The sequence below is a fragment of the Carcharhinus amblyrhynchos genome, chromosome 2 (genome assembly GCF_965287045.1).
Source record: "Carcharhinus amblyrhynchos chromosome 2, sCarAmb.v2.hapA, whole genome shotgun sequence".
Classification (NCBI taxonomy): Eukaryota; Metazoa; Chordata; class Chondrichthyes; order Carcharhiniformes; family Carcharhinidae; genus Carcharhinus; species Carcharhinus amblyrhynchos.
The window spans coordinates 29522729-29537864 of NC_137325.1; the positions used below are offsets into that span (position 1 = coordinate 29522729).

The 15136-nt window shown below is 41.4% G+C and overlaps 1 protein-coding gene, 1 non-coding gene and 1 pseudogene across 2 annotated transcripts in view; 1 reads left to right on the forward strand and 2 right to left on the reverse strand.

Annotated features, from left to right (window-relative positions):
- The window catches only part of cdkal1 (CDK5 regulatory subunit associated protein 1-like 1), a 658662-nt gene that overhangs the window by 370251 nt on the left and 273275 nt on the right, over positions 1–15136 (reverse strand).
- LOC145362337 (U2 spliceosomal RNA) lies at positions 648–847 on the forward strand. Its single transcript, XR_013889978.1, has one exon. It is a non-coding gene; the product is annotated as a U2 spliceosomal RNA (small nuclear RNA).
- On the reverse strand, positions 965–1367 carry LOC145360464 (large ribosomal subunit protein eL30 pseudogene; annotated as a pseudogene).

The following is a 15136-nucleotide window of genomic DNA, read 5'->3' on the forward strand; positions in this document are numbered from 1 at the left end:
ATTTAACTGTTTTGATAGCACGTTATGATTGTTCAATGCTATCAACTCGCTTCCTGCAGTTTCCTCTCTCTCCCATAAGAAATATGGGAGGAATATCAATGAATGTGCAGATCTGCATCTTTAAATGACAGAAGAGCACAGCAGACATCTTTTTCGTACAAGGTACAATTTTCACTTCAAATAAACAAGCAAAATGCAACGAAAATCACTAAAACCACGAAGAAATAAACAGATACAAACAAATATACATGTATTTAAACAGTAGCTTTCACCGCTCAGGATGTCCAAAGCGCTCTGCAGCAAATGAAGTACTTACTTTTGAAGTATTTTGTTGTAATAGATTAAATTTAGAAACTAACTTGCAATCGTCACATGTGGTGAATCACTGATATAGGGACTCCAGAAAAGTAAAATTCTAATGAGGTTATTACTTCCTGATTTTTGCTTAAGATTAGTTGTTCATATGAACTGTTATTTTCTAGTTAAAAAAATGACAACATCTGGATTCTACAGAAAATGTTGCCACTAAATTATCAATGTTTCAAATACCAGGGAACAGCATATTAAGTGCTGCTTCAAAAACAAAAAAGTCTTTGGACACATCATTGACAAAATTTTATGTCTAGACACACAGAATAACTTGTATGATCGCTTCTCGGCCTTTTGGCTCAGATCAAGTATAGTATTGACATGCTGTACTTGGTTGAAGTCACTGGGTTACATTTTAGCTTCATTTGAAGCAATTTTTTTAAAATGGCATCTCGGCCTTTTGGCTAAGATGCAAATGAGATCAAGCCTTGAAGGAGGAGCTATGCCTACTCCAATCAGCTTGGATCATGTAGATCACGCCCAAGACAGGAGGTGAGACCTCTGTCTTGACAGCTTGGGTCGTGAATGTCTCAACTTGACTCTGAATTGGACTTGACTTGATTGCATTAGAATAAAAACAAAAAAAAACTTTTTTTTTCTTTTTATAGAATAATTTTATTTGGAAAATATTTCAGTGTCCTTGCCGAGTTTACTTCTCACTGATTTGCTGTGGCATGCTTCTGATGACGTCAGAATCGCCAGGATCAATGATAGCCAGTGTGCACACTCTGTAGTATTTACCACAAACTATACCTAGTTCAATGCTGTTGCCACTGTAGTGACGCATATCAGTTTTTGCTAACACAGCATAGTACACAATCTCAGATTTCCTCAAGGCTGGGCAGTTGTTGGCAAGAATAACCAACTTGGTTTTGCCTTGACAAATCATTTTCAAAGTCTGCTTGTAGTCCAGCGCATATTTGTCACTTTTCATAATCAGCTGGAGCCTGGAGTTGATGGACCCCCAATGGCTTTTTCACCTTCTTGGCCGCGAGCATATTGCCTGCCTGTGCTTGCTGAGGGTGAGGGAGGTGAGTGGGTGCGGTGAGCTCTGCTATGGAAGGAACGGCAGCGCCGGCAAGGGATAATATGACTTACATACTCAATTTTATATTTTAGTTAACACAGATCAGCTGTTATAAGTTGCTTGAAGCAGATGTTATGTATGAATCTAGATGTATATCTGTCTGAATCCCTCAAGATTCAGTGTTCCAAGATTATCCCTTATGTAACTCATTTACTATTATAAAACAAAAGGACCCAGAAGCCAACATTAAGTTACAAAAATAGGAAAGGACTGTGGGAAGAGTGTTGCAGTGTCTTACGACACTCTTCTATCAGATCTATGGCCTGAATTTTAACCCAATGCAAAGTGATGGGATGAAGTTTGTCTGCTAAATGTTTTATTTGTAACAGTCATTTCCAATAACTATTTACTCTAAATCAACAACACAAAAATGTCACAACCGACATTTTCATTCTTGTACATATGAAGCATAGCCGGTATAAGAAAATAATACAGTTGTTGGTGTTCTTTTGAGATGCCATATTGTTGATTCAAAGAAAAAATATGTTGCTTCCGATCCTCATTGGGAGGTCTTGATTTTGGCAGTAGGTGATGTCAACAAGCATTCCATTCATCACTTCAGTGTACAGATTGAAATACAATCATTAACTTTTAAGATTCTTCCCTGCAACCTAGTACCAGACACTGAAGTTCTCTTTAGAGCAAGGCTACCATCAGTCCACACATTGCTGATGAGCACGCAAACCCAGTGGGCAGGTCACGTCATCCATATGCCAGTGAGCACTTACCCAAGCAGCTCCTTTTTGGGGAACTTTCTGCTGAAAGACACTTGCATGGAGGGCAGAAAAAACATTACAAAGACACGCTCAAGGTCTCCCTGAAGTCGCTTGACATAGACATGACCACCTGGGAAAAGCTGGCACAAAACCGCCCTACCTGGCTCTGCCTCATCCACAAGAGCTGTCAAGCTTACGAAGCAAGGTGCATTGCTGAAGCACAACTTAAGCAGGAGCTGTGCAAGTACAGAATCCAGTAAGAAGTCGCACAAAACCAGGTTAAAGTCCAGCAGGTTTATTTGGTAGCAAACACTACTAGCTTTCGGGGCTCTGCCCGTTCGTCAGGTGAGTGGGGAGTTCTGATCACAAACAGAGCATAATAAGGCCACACACTCAGTTTACAGAATACTGATTAGAATGTGAGTCTTTACAGCTATTCAAGTCTTAAAGATGCAGACAATGTGAGTGGAGATAGCATTAAGCATAGGATAAAGAGATGTGTATTGTCTCCAGACAAGACAGTAAGTGAAACGTTGCAAGCCCAAGCAAGTCATGGGAGTTATAAATAGTGTGACATGAACCCATGATCCTAGTTGAGGCCATCCTCATGTGTGCGGAACTTGGCTATCAGTTTCTGCTCAGCAACTCTGCGCTGTCGTATGTCGTGAAGGCCACCTTGGAGAATGTTTACCTGAAGATCAGAGGCCGAATGCTCATGACCGCTGATGATGGTTGAGACACTGCTGAGGATGGCCTCAACTGGGATCTTGGGTTCATGTCACACTGTTTGTAACCCCCATGACTTGCCTGGGCATGCAACATCTCACTTATTGTCCTGTCTGGAGACAACACACATCTCTTTAACCTATACTTAATATTGTCTCCACTCACATTGTCTGCACCTTTAAGATTTGAATAGCTATAAAGACTCACATTCTAATCAGTATTCTGTAAACCGAGTGTGTGCCTTAATATGCTCTGTTTGTGATCAGAAGTCCCCACTCATCTGACGAAGGGGCAGAGCCCCAAAAGCTAGTGGCATTTGCTACCAAGTAAACCTGTTGGACTTTAACCTGGTGTTGTGAGACTTCTTACTGTGTTTACCACAATCCAACGCCGGCATCTTCGCATCAAGTCCAGAACTACCAGTGCAACAACTACAGCGCCTACACAAATCTGTCCAATGTGTGCAGGACATTCCATGCCCGAATTGGCCTGATCAGTCATATTCGGACACACCGCATCCAGCTTCATAATAACTAATAGTGTCGAGGTCCTCATCGACGACGATGGACGAACAACAACTAATGGTATGCTTTGTATAGCATGAAAGAAACAATACTTTTCATTACATTAATACATGTGACAATAAATCAAATCAAGCCACTAATGTTGTACTGCATGAAGTAGAAGGATGTACCAATCTGTTGGCTCTTGAAAATATTCAATGCCTGTTAAGAGAGTCATAGTCATGATCTGGAGCTTGGGATGGCACGGTAGGTAGAACTGCTGCCTCACATTGCCAGGGACCCGGGTTCAATTCCAGCCTTGGGTGACTGTGTGAAGTTTGCATATTCCCCCCGTGTCTGCAGGATTTCCTCCTGGTGCTCAGGTTTTCTCCCACAGTCCAAAGATATGCAGGTTTGGTGGATTGGCCATGCTAAATTGCCCCTTAGCGTCCCAAGATGTGTAGGTTAAGGGGGTTATGGGGATAGGGCTGAGGGGGGATGATCTGTCAAAGAGTCAGTGCAGACTTGAATGGCTGAATGGTGTCCTCCTCAGGATTTTGTAATTCAAGTAATTAGAAAAATGTAATTGTATGACCTCATCTGATTCTTTAAACCTGCTGTGCTCAACAACAGCAACAAAAAAAATGGAAGATAATCTCTAATCAATTTTAAATTTGCCACCTTCATATAGAGGTGAGATCTGCATACTTACGAGTAGAAGCTCGTTGGGACTTTACATTTAGATCATAAATTGCAAATATGACAAATACAGAAAAACGTGACTAAACTTATACTTATAAGATCCTATACTTATAAGATGGAAACATCTGAAGTTTCCAAAACTTTCAGTTTAAAAAATGCTATTAATTCTCAAACATGACAAAAATATACCATGAATGAGTTGAAAGTAACATTATACTGTCTCACTAAGCTGAAGTCAGGGCACCTTCCCCTACCTTCCATGCACAAGCAGATATTTCTCCCAGTTCCCACCATGCAGTAGTCCACTCAGCAATCTCCTTCTAATTGAGCTAATTGAATTAATACTGCGAACAACTTCTACTCATGGAACAGCAAGAAAATTAGTATTACCCCACCACTCACAATGAGGGCGAGTCAAAATTGGGGTCTAAACCACCCTTGAAAAAGTTCAAATCTCTCCTTTAAGGAACAGAAACCCCACTGAACAGGAATTTGGCTATTAACTCCATTCATCCCCTCAGTCACCATCAATGCAACCACCATCTCCATTGAAGGGAGACTAGACAATACTTAGGACAGAACTAACTTACTGAAGGCTGCAGTGCTACAATTCGGAGTGAGAACAAATCTAACCTTCCATACGGATTTCAATCTGCATATTGATTGGTTGACCCAAGTCAGACGCGGTGGGCTTGAGGAAGAGTTCTTGAAATGCTGTCGGGATAGTTTCCTTGAACAGTGTGTGACGGAACCAACGAGAGAGCGAGCTATCTTAGATCTGGTGTTGTGTAACGAGGCAGGAAGAATTAGGGATCTTGTTGTGAGGGATCCTCTTGGGACGAGCGATCATTGTATGGTTGAGTTTTTGATGCAGATGGAGGATGAGAAAATAGGGTCCCAAACCTGTATCCTCTGTTTGAACAGAGGGGAGTACGATAGGATGAGAGAGGAATTGGCAAATGTAGATTGGGGGAGCAGATTGGTTGGTTGGACTGCTGAGGAACAGTGGAGGATCTTTAAGGAGATCTTTTTCAGCACTCAGCAGAAATATATTCCAATGGTAAAGAAGGAATGTAGGAGAAGGGATAACCAGCTGTGGTTATCGAAGGAAATAAAGGAGAGTATTAAATTAAAAGCTGATGCATTTAGAGTGGCTAAAAGTAGTGGGCGAGTAGAAGATTGGGAGAGGTTTAAAAATCAACAAAGAATGACTAAGAAGTTGATAAAGAAAGGAAGGATAGGCTATGAAGCTAAACTAGCACTAAATATAAAAAAGGACAGTAAGAGTTTTTACAAATATATAAAAAAGAGGAGGCTGGCTAGAGTGAATGTTGGACCCTTAGAGGATGAGAGGGGGGATTTAGTGGTGGGAGATGAGGAAATGGCAGAGGCCTTAAATAAGTTTTTTGCCTTGGTCTTCACGGAGGAGGACGCGAATAGTTTGCCGGATATTAAAGATAGAAGGATGGTAGGAGTTGGCCTGAATGCGATTACTGTCACTAGAGAGGTAGTGCTTGATAGACTAACGGGACTGATGGTGGTCAAGTCCCTAGGACTGGATGGAATGCATCCCAGGGTCCTGAAGGAAATGGCAGAGGTGATAGCAGATGCCTTAGTGATTATTTACCAAACTTCGCTGGATTCCGGAGAAGTGCCGGAAGATTGGAAAATGGCTAATGTTACGCCGCTTTTTAAAAAAGGAAGTAGGCAAAAGGCAGGGAATTATAGGCCGGTTAGTTTAACGTCTGTAGTTGGAAAAATGTTTGAATCCATCAAAGAAGAAATAGTGAGGCACCTAGAAAAAAATGGTTTGATAGAGCAGACGCAGCACGGATTCGTTAGGGGGAAGTCGTGTTTGACGAATTTATTGGATTTCTATGAAGATGTGACTAGTGCGGTAGACAGAGAGGAACCGGTGGATGTGGTGTTTCTCGATTTTCAAAAGGCATTTGATAAGGTGCCGCACAAAAGGTTGCTTCAGAAGGTTAGGGGGCATGGAGTTGGGGGTAAGGTGTTAGCATGGATAGAGGATTGGTTATTTAATAGGAGGCAGAGAGTTGGTATCAATGCGTGCTATTCTGATTGGCGGTTGGTGACTAGTGGAGTGCCGCAGAGATCGGTGCTGGGGTCTCAGCTATTTACCATTTAAATAGATGATCTGGAGGAAGGGGCTGAGTGGAGGGTAACGAAATTTGCTGATGACACGAAGATGAGTGGAAAAGCAAATTGTGCGGAGGGTGTGGAAAGTCTGCAGAAGGATCTGGATAGGCTGAGCGAGTGGACGAGGAACTGGCAGATGGAGTACAATGTTAGCAAGTGTGAGGTTATCCACTTTGGCAGAAATAATAGCAGGAGGGATTACTATTTAAAGGGCGAAAAGCTGCAGCGTGCTACGGTGCAGAGGGACCTGGGAGTCCTTGTGCATGAGTCACAAAAACCCAGTCTGCAGGTGCAGCAGGTGATCTAGAAGGCGAATGGAATGTTGGCCTTTATAGCAAGGGGGATAGAATATAAAAGCAGGGAGGTCTTGCTGCAACTGTACAGGGCACTGGTGAGGCCACAGCTGGGGTACTGTGTGCAGTTTTGGTCGCCACACGCGCAAGGATATTTTGGCCTTGGAGGGAGTGCAGAGGAGGTTCACTAGGCTGATACCAGAGGTGAGGGGGTTAGACTATGAAGAGAAACTAAATGGACTGGGTCTGTACTTGTTGGAGTTTAGAAGGATGAGGGGGGATCTTATAGAGACGTATGAGATAATGAAGGGGATGGATAGGGTAGAGGTGGAGAGATTCTTCCCACTCAGAAAGGACAGCAGGACTAGAGGGCACAGCCTCAAGGGGGGGCAGTTTAGAACGGAGTTAAGGAGGAAATTCTTCACTCAAAGGGTGGTGAATCTCTGGAATTCTCTGCCAGTTGAAGTGGTGGAGGCTACTTCATTAAATATATTTAAGTCACGGGTAGATAGGTTTTTGACAGACAAGGGAATTAAGGGTTATGCGGAGAAAGCGGGAAAGTGGAACTGATCCACTTCAGATCAGCCATGATCTTACTGAATGGCGGAGCAGGCTCCAAGGGCTAGATGGCCTACTCCTGTTCCTATTTCTTATGTTCTTACGTCCTCTCAAAACAAAGGCCATATTTTCCACCACCCATACCCATTCTCACAAAATCAGACCTTGAAATAAATTTAAGACTATTAAAATACCAATGAGCATTCACCCATCTCCCCTACCCAAAGAGTGGGCTTCCCCTACCCTGCCACCATCATCTCATATGGCAACAACTTAGCACCATCTCTTAATGGAATTGAAATTTACTTCAACCAAAGAGATGAAATTGGGCTTTGGCCTGATGCAGCCCACTGCTCCCCTTCAAAGGAAAACCCCAAAAAAGAGTCATGTTCAACTTGAAACGTAAACACCGTTTTTCTCTCCTCTGATTCTGCCAGATCTGCTGAATTTTTTCAGCACATCATGTCTTAACTAAAGAGGAAAATTTGTCTTAGTTCAGAGCTAATCCATCCCCACCCGCTGTTGACCCCTCTGCTCTTCCCTTGTCCCCTACATCATTCTGCCTCTACCATTCTACTTACATACTTTTCCCATCTCAATCTGAAGAAATGGTCTGAACCAAATGATATAGATCCCTTTAGCAACTTGATTCTGCTGGTCCTCTAAATCACCTCATCTCTTCCTGTTCCCAATTCACGGTGGCACAGTAATTAGCACTGCTGCCTCACAGCGCCAGGGATCTGCATTTGATTCCCGGCTTGGGTCGCTGTCTGTGTGGAGTTTGCACATTCTCCCTGTGTCTGCGTGGGTTTCCTCCCACAGTCTGAAAGACATGCTGGTTAGGTGCTTTGAACCGAATGGGCACCACGGTGTGGCGACTAGGCAAATTTCACAGTAACTTCATTGCAGTGTTAATGTAAGCCTTACTTGTGGCTAATAAATAAAACTTTAACTTTTCTCTTCTTTCCTCTGACCAACCAAACTTGGGACAATTTGCAAAAACAGGGAAGCAGAATTCATCGGACACAGGAGTATTTTTGCAGCATAGATTGTGGGGTGGCAAATACAAGACTGAGATGCTACTGCACCAGCATTAAGGCATGCATGATTATTCTCAGCAAGCTTATATTAATTATGGACGGCAAGTTTATATAACTAATTTCCATTATAAATATGGACAAAGGAACTAATGTGATAACAGGAGATAATGTTCTGCAAACAGGAAGTGTACCCAGTGCAATTCTTAATTGATGTAGATACCTTTATTAATTGAAAGTTTGAAATAAGGTCATATTCAAATACTAATTTGAAAATTATTCTACTTTCTTGCATAAATTCTCTTCCCATTTCAAACATATTTGCCCAAGAATACAAGATAGATTTGAGAGCTGCTTGCTCTGCTCCAACAATGTTTCATAACCAGCTTCTAGAAGGTCAAATGACCCTTGGATTTAATCCTTATTCACTGCAACTTCCCACACCTGAAGGTGAAACTGCTGGCCAAAAATGCATACTACCATTACAAAGTAAACTTAATCCTGCTCTGCCCAAGGCCACAAGAAACTACAAAAGATCATGAATGTAGCCCAATCCATCACACAAACCAGCCTCCCATCCACTGACACTGTCTACATAACCTATTGCCTCAGAGAAACAGCCAGTATAACTAAGAACCCCATGCACACCGCACAGTCTCTCTTCCACCTTCTTCCATTGGGGAAAAAGATACAAAAGTCTGAGCTCATGTACCAACCGACTCAAGAACAGCTTCTTTCCTCCTGCCAGTCAGACTTTTGAACGGATCGACATCACACTAAGTTGATCTTTCTCTGCACCCAAGCTATGACTGTAACACTACATTGTGCACTCTCTCCTTTCCTTCTCTAAGAACAGTATGCTTTCTCTGTAGACCGCAAGAATCAACACTTTTCATTATATACGAATATGTGTGACAATAATAAATCAAATCAAACTTAATCGTTTCTGCTAAACAAACATGTCATTTTTTACCAAACAAAATTTTCAATACAATATATTTTTCAATTATAAATCAAGACACAGCACAAAGTTTTCCTTACTACAAAGCTAAAAGTCTGTTATTTTTGATTAATTTTGCAATGGTAACCTAGGCAAATATTTTCCACCCTAAAGGTTGTGTGCACTCATAAATTAATTGACTTTGTATTTTAACCCCCTTTGAGACTTAAATTACTGAATTGCTAGTTTGTGTGTACATTAGTAATTAATGTGCCTGTAGGGAATTTCTGATCAGGAGCAGACGGGACGAAGGAACTTATTATTCAGATTTACAATGTTAAGTATAAAGGCTTATTGTTAAACTTTTCTGCCACATAATCAGCTAGACTTTGAGGACATTGGGAAGACTAAAAACAAATTTGGGTGACCATTTTGCAGAATGCTGCCATTCAGTCTGCAAGCATGACGACAAGCTTCTGTCATTTTAATATTCCACTATGCTCTCAAGGCTGTTATCTCTGTTCTCAGCCTACTGCACTATTGCAGTGAAACTCAACATAAGCTTGAGGGGCAGCACATCATCTTTCAATTAGGCACTCTACAGCCTTCCAGACTCGACAGCGAGTTCAACAGTTTTGAGACCATAATTTTGCTGCCAAATTTGGTTCCTTTTTTTGCTTATGGTTTTTTCAATTTTCGCTTTCAATCTGCAGCTTCCCTGCTCTCTAAGCACATCTTTTGCTTCTTGCTCCACCACCATTCTTTTTGGACCTGTAATCTCTCATGAGTTCCCCCCTATTGCTACCTTTTGTCCTTGTCCCACTCACCACATGTTCAAAGCCTATTACATGTATAAAGTTTTCCAGTTCTGATGAAAAGGCACAGACCCAAAATGTTAAAAAAAACTTTGTTTCTTTCCATAAGCTGCCAAGTATTTCCAGCATTTTCTGTTTTTATTGCAGATGTCCAATATCCACAGCATTGTTTTTCAATTAGATGTTGAGCAATAACTTTCTATTTTTTTGATGTCAAGTCCTGGAATTCTCAGCGTATTTGTGCCCATTTCTTCTCTGAAATGAATTTGGATAACCCTAATCCTGTTCTGAGCAGGTACTGAATGAATTGCCAACCTCATTCTTATGTTGGTGATGTAGCAAATTGCAGCAAAAAGACAGATTTAGCACACGAGTTGTTGCATTAAACTCAACAATTGAGGAAAAATTTAAATAGCAGCAACCAAAATCAAAACCATTGCTGACCCAACGCTTCAAAGCTTTTCTAGCCCTCAACTGAAGTGGATTTAAACCAACTAATTGATTCCACTTATCTTTTCAGCGAGCTCTGGTGTAGTGCTTAGGACACATTAGTTGCACTCAATACCTTAAGACAAGGGGTAGTAAAAGAAAAATCAACCAAGGATTTGACACTTCTGGATACTGACCAATGGCCCCTGCTGGAATGGTTATGAGTGTAAGCTCAACTGGAATGTCTCTCTACCTCAAAGGTCAATGTGCTTAGCCAATTCTCTCTGACTGAATATACACAAGAAGAATGACCACTCAATCTGGTAACTGAAGGCAATCATGTTCTAAGAAACCACAACATGGCACACATCAATTATTAACAGGAGGAAATTCAGGCTTCTTTTTGATTAAAAACTCTGTGCACTTTTTACCTGCCACATTAAAATGCAGCTAAGGTATTTGTGAATCCAGTAGCATCTAGACAATAAGGCTGACTGATGCGAACTGACTGGCTGTGTGCTCTTCTTAGGCTATAGCCAAGCACATTCATGCTGGGATATTGTAAGGAAGTTTTAATTTGCATCTGTCTTGCATTACAAGTAATTTGTGAGCACTTGATTATGAGACAGAATGTGGGAGTGAAAGAAATATTCAATCCTCTTGCTACATTTGGATGCATCAAAAATAAGCATAAAAAGATAATACTTCCAAGTAGGATGCAACCATTCAAGGTTTGAGTTTCTAAGATAATTAGAGACTTTTCACAAGGACAAAGTAAATCAAGTAAAAGTAGTTTATGTTACAGTATGTAATGAAGTAAAAAGCATACTGCACACAGTAAAAATTTCACCCACTCTAAAGAAGTCATACAGATTTGAAACATTAGCTGTTTCTCTCTTCACAGATGTTGACAGACTTACTGAGTTTTTCATGCTGCTGGAGGAGGGGTGGGGGGAGGAACAGTGGGTACTGGAGTCAGAAGTGCAGCAGACAGTAGCTGGGGCATGAAGGTTGGGGGCAGGGTGGGTTGGGGGATGGGGGACGGGGGTGGTGGTGAGCCAAGCCATGGGTGCTGGTTGCAAAGGAACAGGGGAGTGTTGGTCAGAGCAAGGGCTTCCAGAGATGAGAAGAGCTGAGCCAGATGGGATAAGCAGAGCCAGAGATCACTGGAGTCAGGCAGTGGGCAGAACCAGGCGAGGGGGACAGGGTTTGAGGAAGATCCAGAAGCCAAGGGTCTACAAGCATTTGACATGTCTGCTGATTTGAGGGCTCACTCCGGAGCTTGCAACATACCTGCTGGAAGTTACCTTAAATAAATTTATGCAAATAACGAGGTTAGTATGGAGCAATTAATCCAAGTTTACTGAGAGGTCCGAGTGGGACCATCAGCTTGAAAGCCCCCAGAACTTGAGTGCTATTGGAATTGCACTCATCAAGACAAGTGGAGAGTATTCCATCACATGCCTAACTTGGGCCTTGAAGATGGTGGACAGGCACTGGGGAGTCAGGTGGTGAGCTACTTACTGCAAAATTCACAGCCCCTTACCTGCTGTTATTGTGATAGTCCTTACATGGCCAATACAGTTAAGTTTCAGGTTAATGATTACCCCAAGATGTTGACTGTGGGAATGTTCAGCAATGAAAGTCAAGGTGAAAAGGCTAAATTCTCTCTTATTGCTGATGGTCACTGCCTAGCACTTGTATGGCGTGAATGTTATTTGCCACTTCAGCTCAAGGCTGAACATTGTTCAGGTCTTGTTACATGTTTATATGGATTACTTCAGTTTCTGAGGAGTCATAAATGCTGTGCAATCATCAGCCAAAATTCCCATTTCTGATCTTATAATCAGGTCACTGGTGAAGCAGCTTAGCATAGTTAGGCCTAGGACACTACTGTGAGGAACTTCTGCAGCAGTGCCATGGATTGAAATGTTTAGCCTCCAACAACAACAAACGTCTTCATTTGTGCTAGGTCTGACTCCAACCTGCAAAGAGTTTTCCCTCAATTCCCAATGACTTCAATTTTGTTTGAACACCTTGATGGCACACTTGGTTAAATGATGCCTTGCTGTCAAGGGGTAGTCATTCTCACTTCAACTTGGGAATTTAATTATTTTGTTCATGTTTGGACCATGGTTATAATGAGGTCTAGCGCTGAGTGTACAGTGTAGAAACATCATTGAACAAGTTCTTGCATATATATTTCTCGAATATCTCCCAGTATGACACGGATTTTGCTTCAGGCACTGCTTCCAATCCACTTTGCTAAATCACATCTCAATTCAGTAAAAATTGGCCTTTCGTCCAATGAGAATTGTACTCCTGGTAGAGTTTTGCTGTTTTCCATAACTAAGCGAAGTCTCTTTGAATGATAACAGATATCAGCAAATTGCTCCCCCGCTGACATCCCTGCCATCTGCCCAGCTTCATTCCCTAAAACGAAGTCCAGAGCTGCCCCTTCTCTTGTGGGCTTGCTACACTTAAGTTAAAAAGAGTTCTCCTGAATAAATTATATGAATTGACCACTACCTGTCCCTTTTATACTGATACTATCCCGATTAATATAAGAATGGTTGAACCTATCTACTATTAATGCACTGGTTTTTGCATTTCTTGTATATTTTCTGACATATCTACTCTTCTCTCACCCTGTGACTGTTTTCCAGGTCCTAAGTACACTCCCAGCAGTGTGATTCCACCTTTTCAATTGTCAGTTCAACCAATATGGCCTTACAACATAATACAGCTGTAATTGCTTAAAAAAATTCTAACCCCGGCATTGTTATCTATCTGAAAATCCTATTAGCCAGAAATGCCGTTCCCACCCTTCTTTACATCACATTTCATAATAACTATATCATACTTGCAAATTTCTATGTGTGCTTTACATTGCAATATATACCATTAATTCCAGCCAAACTATGTTTTGTCTATATCGTAACCATTGTTTCCATTTCCTCCCACACTCATTCACCAATTTTTCACTTCCAGCTTTTCTCTCCCATCTGAGTTTATACTGAGGATCTGGCTCTACTTCCTGGAGGTACATCATCCTCACGTATATTCAGAAATTACTACCAGTGAGCGAGATGCACTCAGGAGACTTGCACTACTTACCTTTTTCAATTCTTTCACAGGATGTGAAGAGCACTGTCAAGGGGAATATTTGGTTCCTATTTCCATTAGCGCACGAGGAGATGGTGGTGACCACCTACGTTTATAGCATAGAAACAGGCCCTTTGGCCCAACTTGTCCATGCCACCCTTTTTTTTCAAACCCCTTAGCTAATCCTATTGCCAGCATTTGGCCCATATCCTTCTATACCCATCATACCCATGTATCTATATAAATGCTTTTACTTGAATGATTGCAGTCCATCAAGTGTCATCATACTCATGGTACTGTTAGAGTAAAGTTCCAGATTTTTGACCTAGTGACAGTGGGTGCACCATAATATAATCCTAGTGAGGTTAGTGTGTGATCTGGAGGAGAATTTGCAAGTGGTGGTTTTCACATGCATCCACTGGCTTTGTCCTTCTAGGTGGTAAAGGTTGCAGTTTAAAAGGCTGTCCAGGGAGGCTAGTTATGATACATATTGTAGATGGTACACAGTGCTGCAACTGTGCATCAGTGGTGGAAGGAGTGAATGTTTAAGGCAGTTTAATGTTCAGGTAGCGATCAAGCAGGCTACTTCTTCCTGGATAATGAGGAATTTCCTGAGTGTTGCTGGAGCCGCACTCCAAGACAAGTTGAGACTCCTCCTGATTTGTGTGCCATAAATGGCAAACAAGCTTCAAGAACTCAGGAGGCGAGCTGCTTGCTGCAGAAGTCAGCCTCTGTGCAATGCCATAAGAAGAAAACTAGTTATATGTCAAAACTCTAACCAAGACTCCAAACACTTCCCATCAGTTTCTCCCTCCATTAAAAATTCCGATGCTCATACTTAGAATGAAACCTAACATTAACTGGGAAGGCTGTAATTGTATCCTTCTGTCAATGAGGGCTCTGTACTATCACAGAGGTAAAAGCAAATTACTGCAGATGCTGGAATCTGAAACAGAAACAAAAACAAATATGTTGGAAAATCTCTGCAGGTTTGACAGCATCTGTGGACAGAGAGTGCAGCTAATGTTTTGAGCTGACGAAGGGTCATCCAGACTTGAAATATTAGCTCCATTCCAGATGTTGAGATTGTCCAACTACTAGCCAGAGGGTGTTCTTACAATGTGACAAGTTTGCCTAGGCGGTGTCAATCATAAAAGTGGTCATAAGAATTTAAAAAGGAATGGGATAGAACTGAAGACCTGATAATGAAAAATTATTACATCTGTACAACAGTCTAAACCACTACCGACCTCTAACCCTGCTGTACCTGAAGATGATGTTCCACGTTTTGTGTGTCATGGGTACACATGCAAATATCCATTTTCTTTAAGAAAACAGCAACTTTTTTGTTTTTACCTTGTTTGAAATATGCAGAAGGACCTTGCAAAAATCTTTTAGAACTTATGCAAATTTTGGGGGCTGGTGGAAGTGTACAAGGACATTTCTGCTTCCCCTGCTTAACCACACCTTATGTGTCACTGAGTTATGACTATTCTATTGCTCAATAAATGTGAATAATGAGGACCAACTTTGGGTGGGGAGATATGATAGGAGGAGATACTGGTCTTATTTATTTTCGTTCTCTACCTTTTATTGTATTCAAATACACAAATTAAATGTGGTTTATATCTAATTAAAACAATACAGCCACAGCCTTTAGAATAAATATTTTGACCGGACAAGCAACAATCCTGAA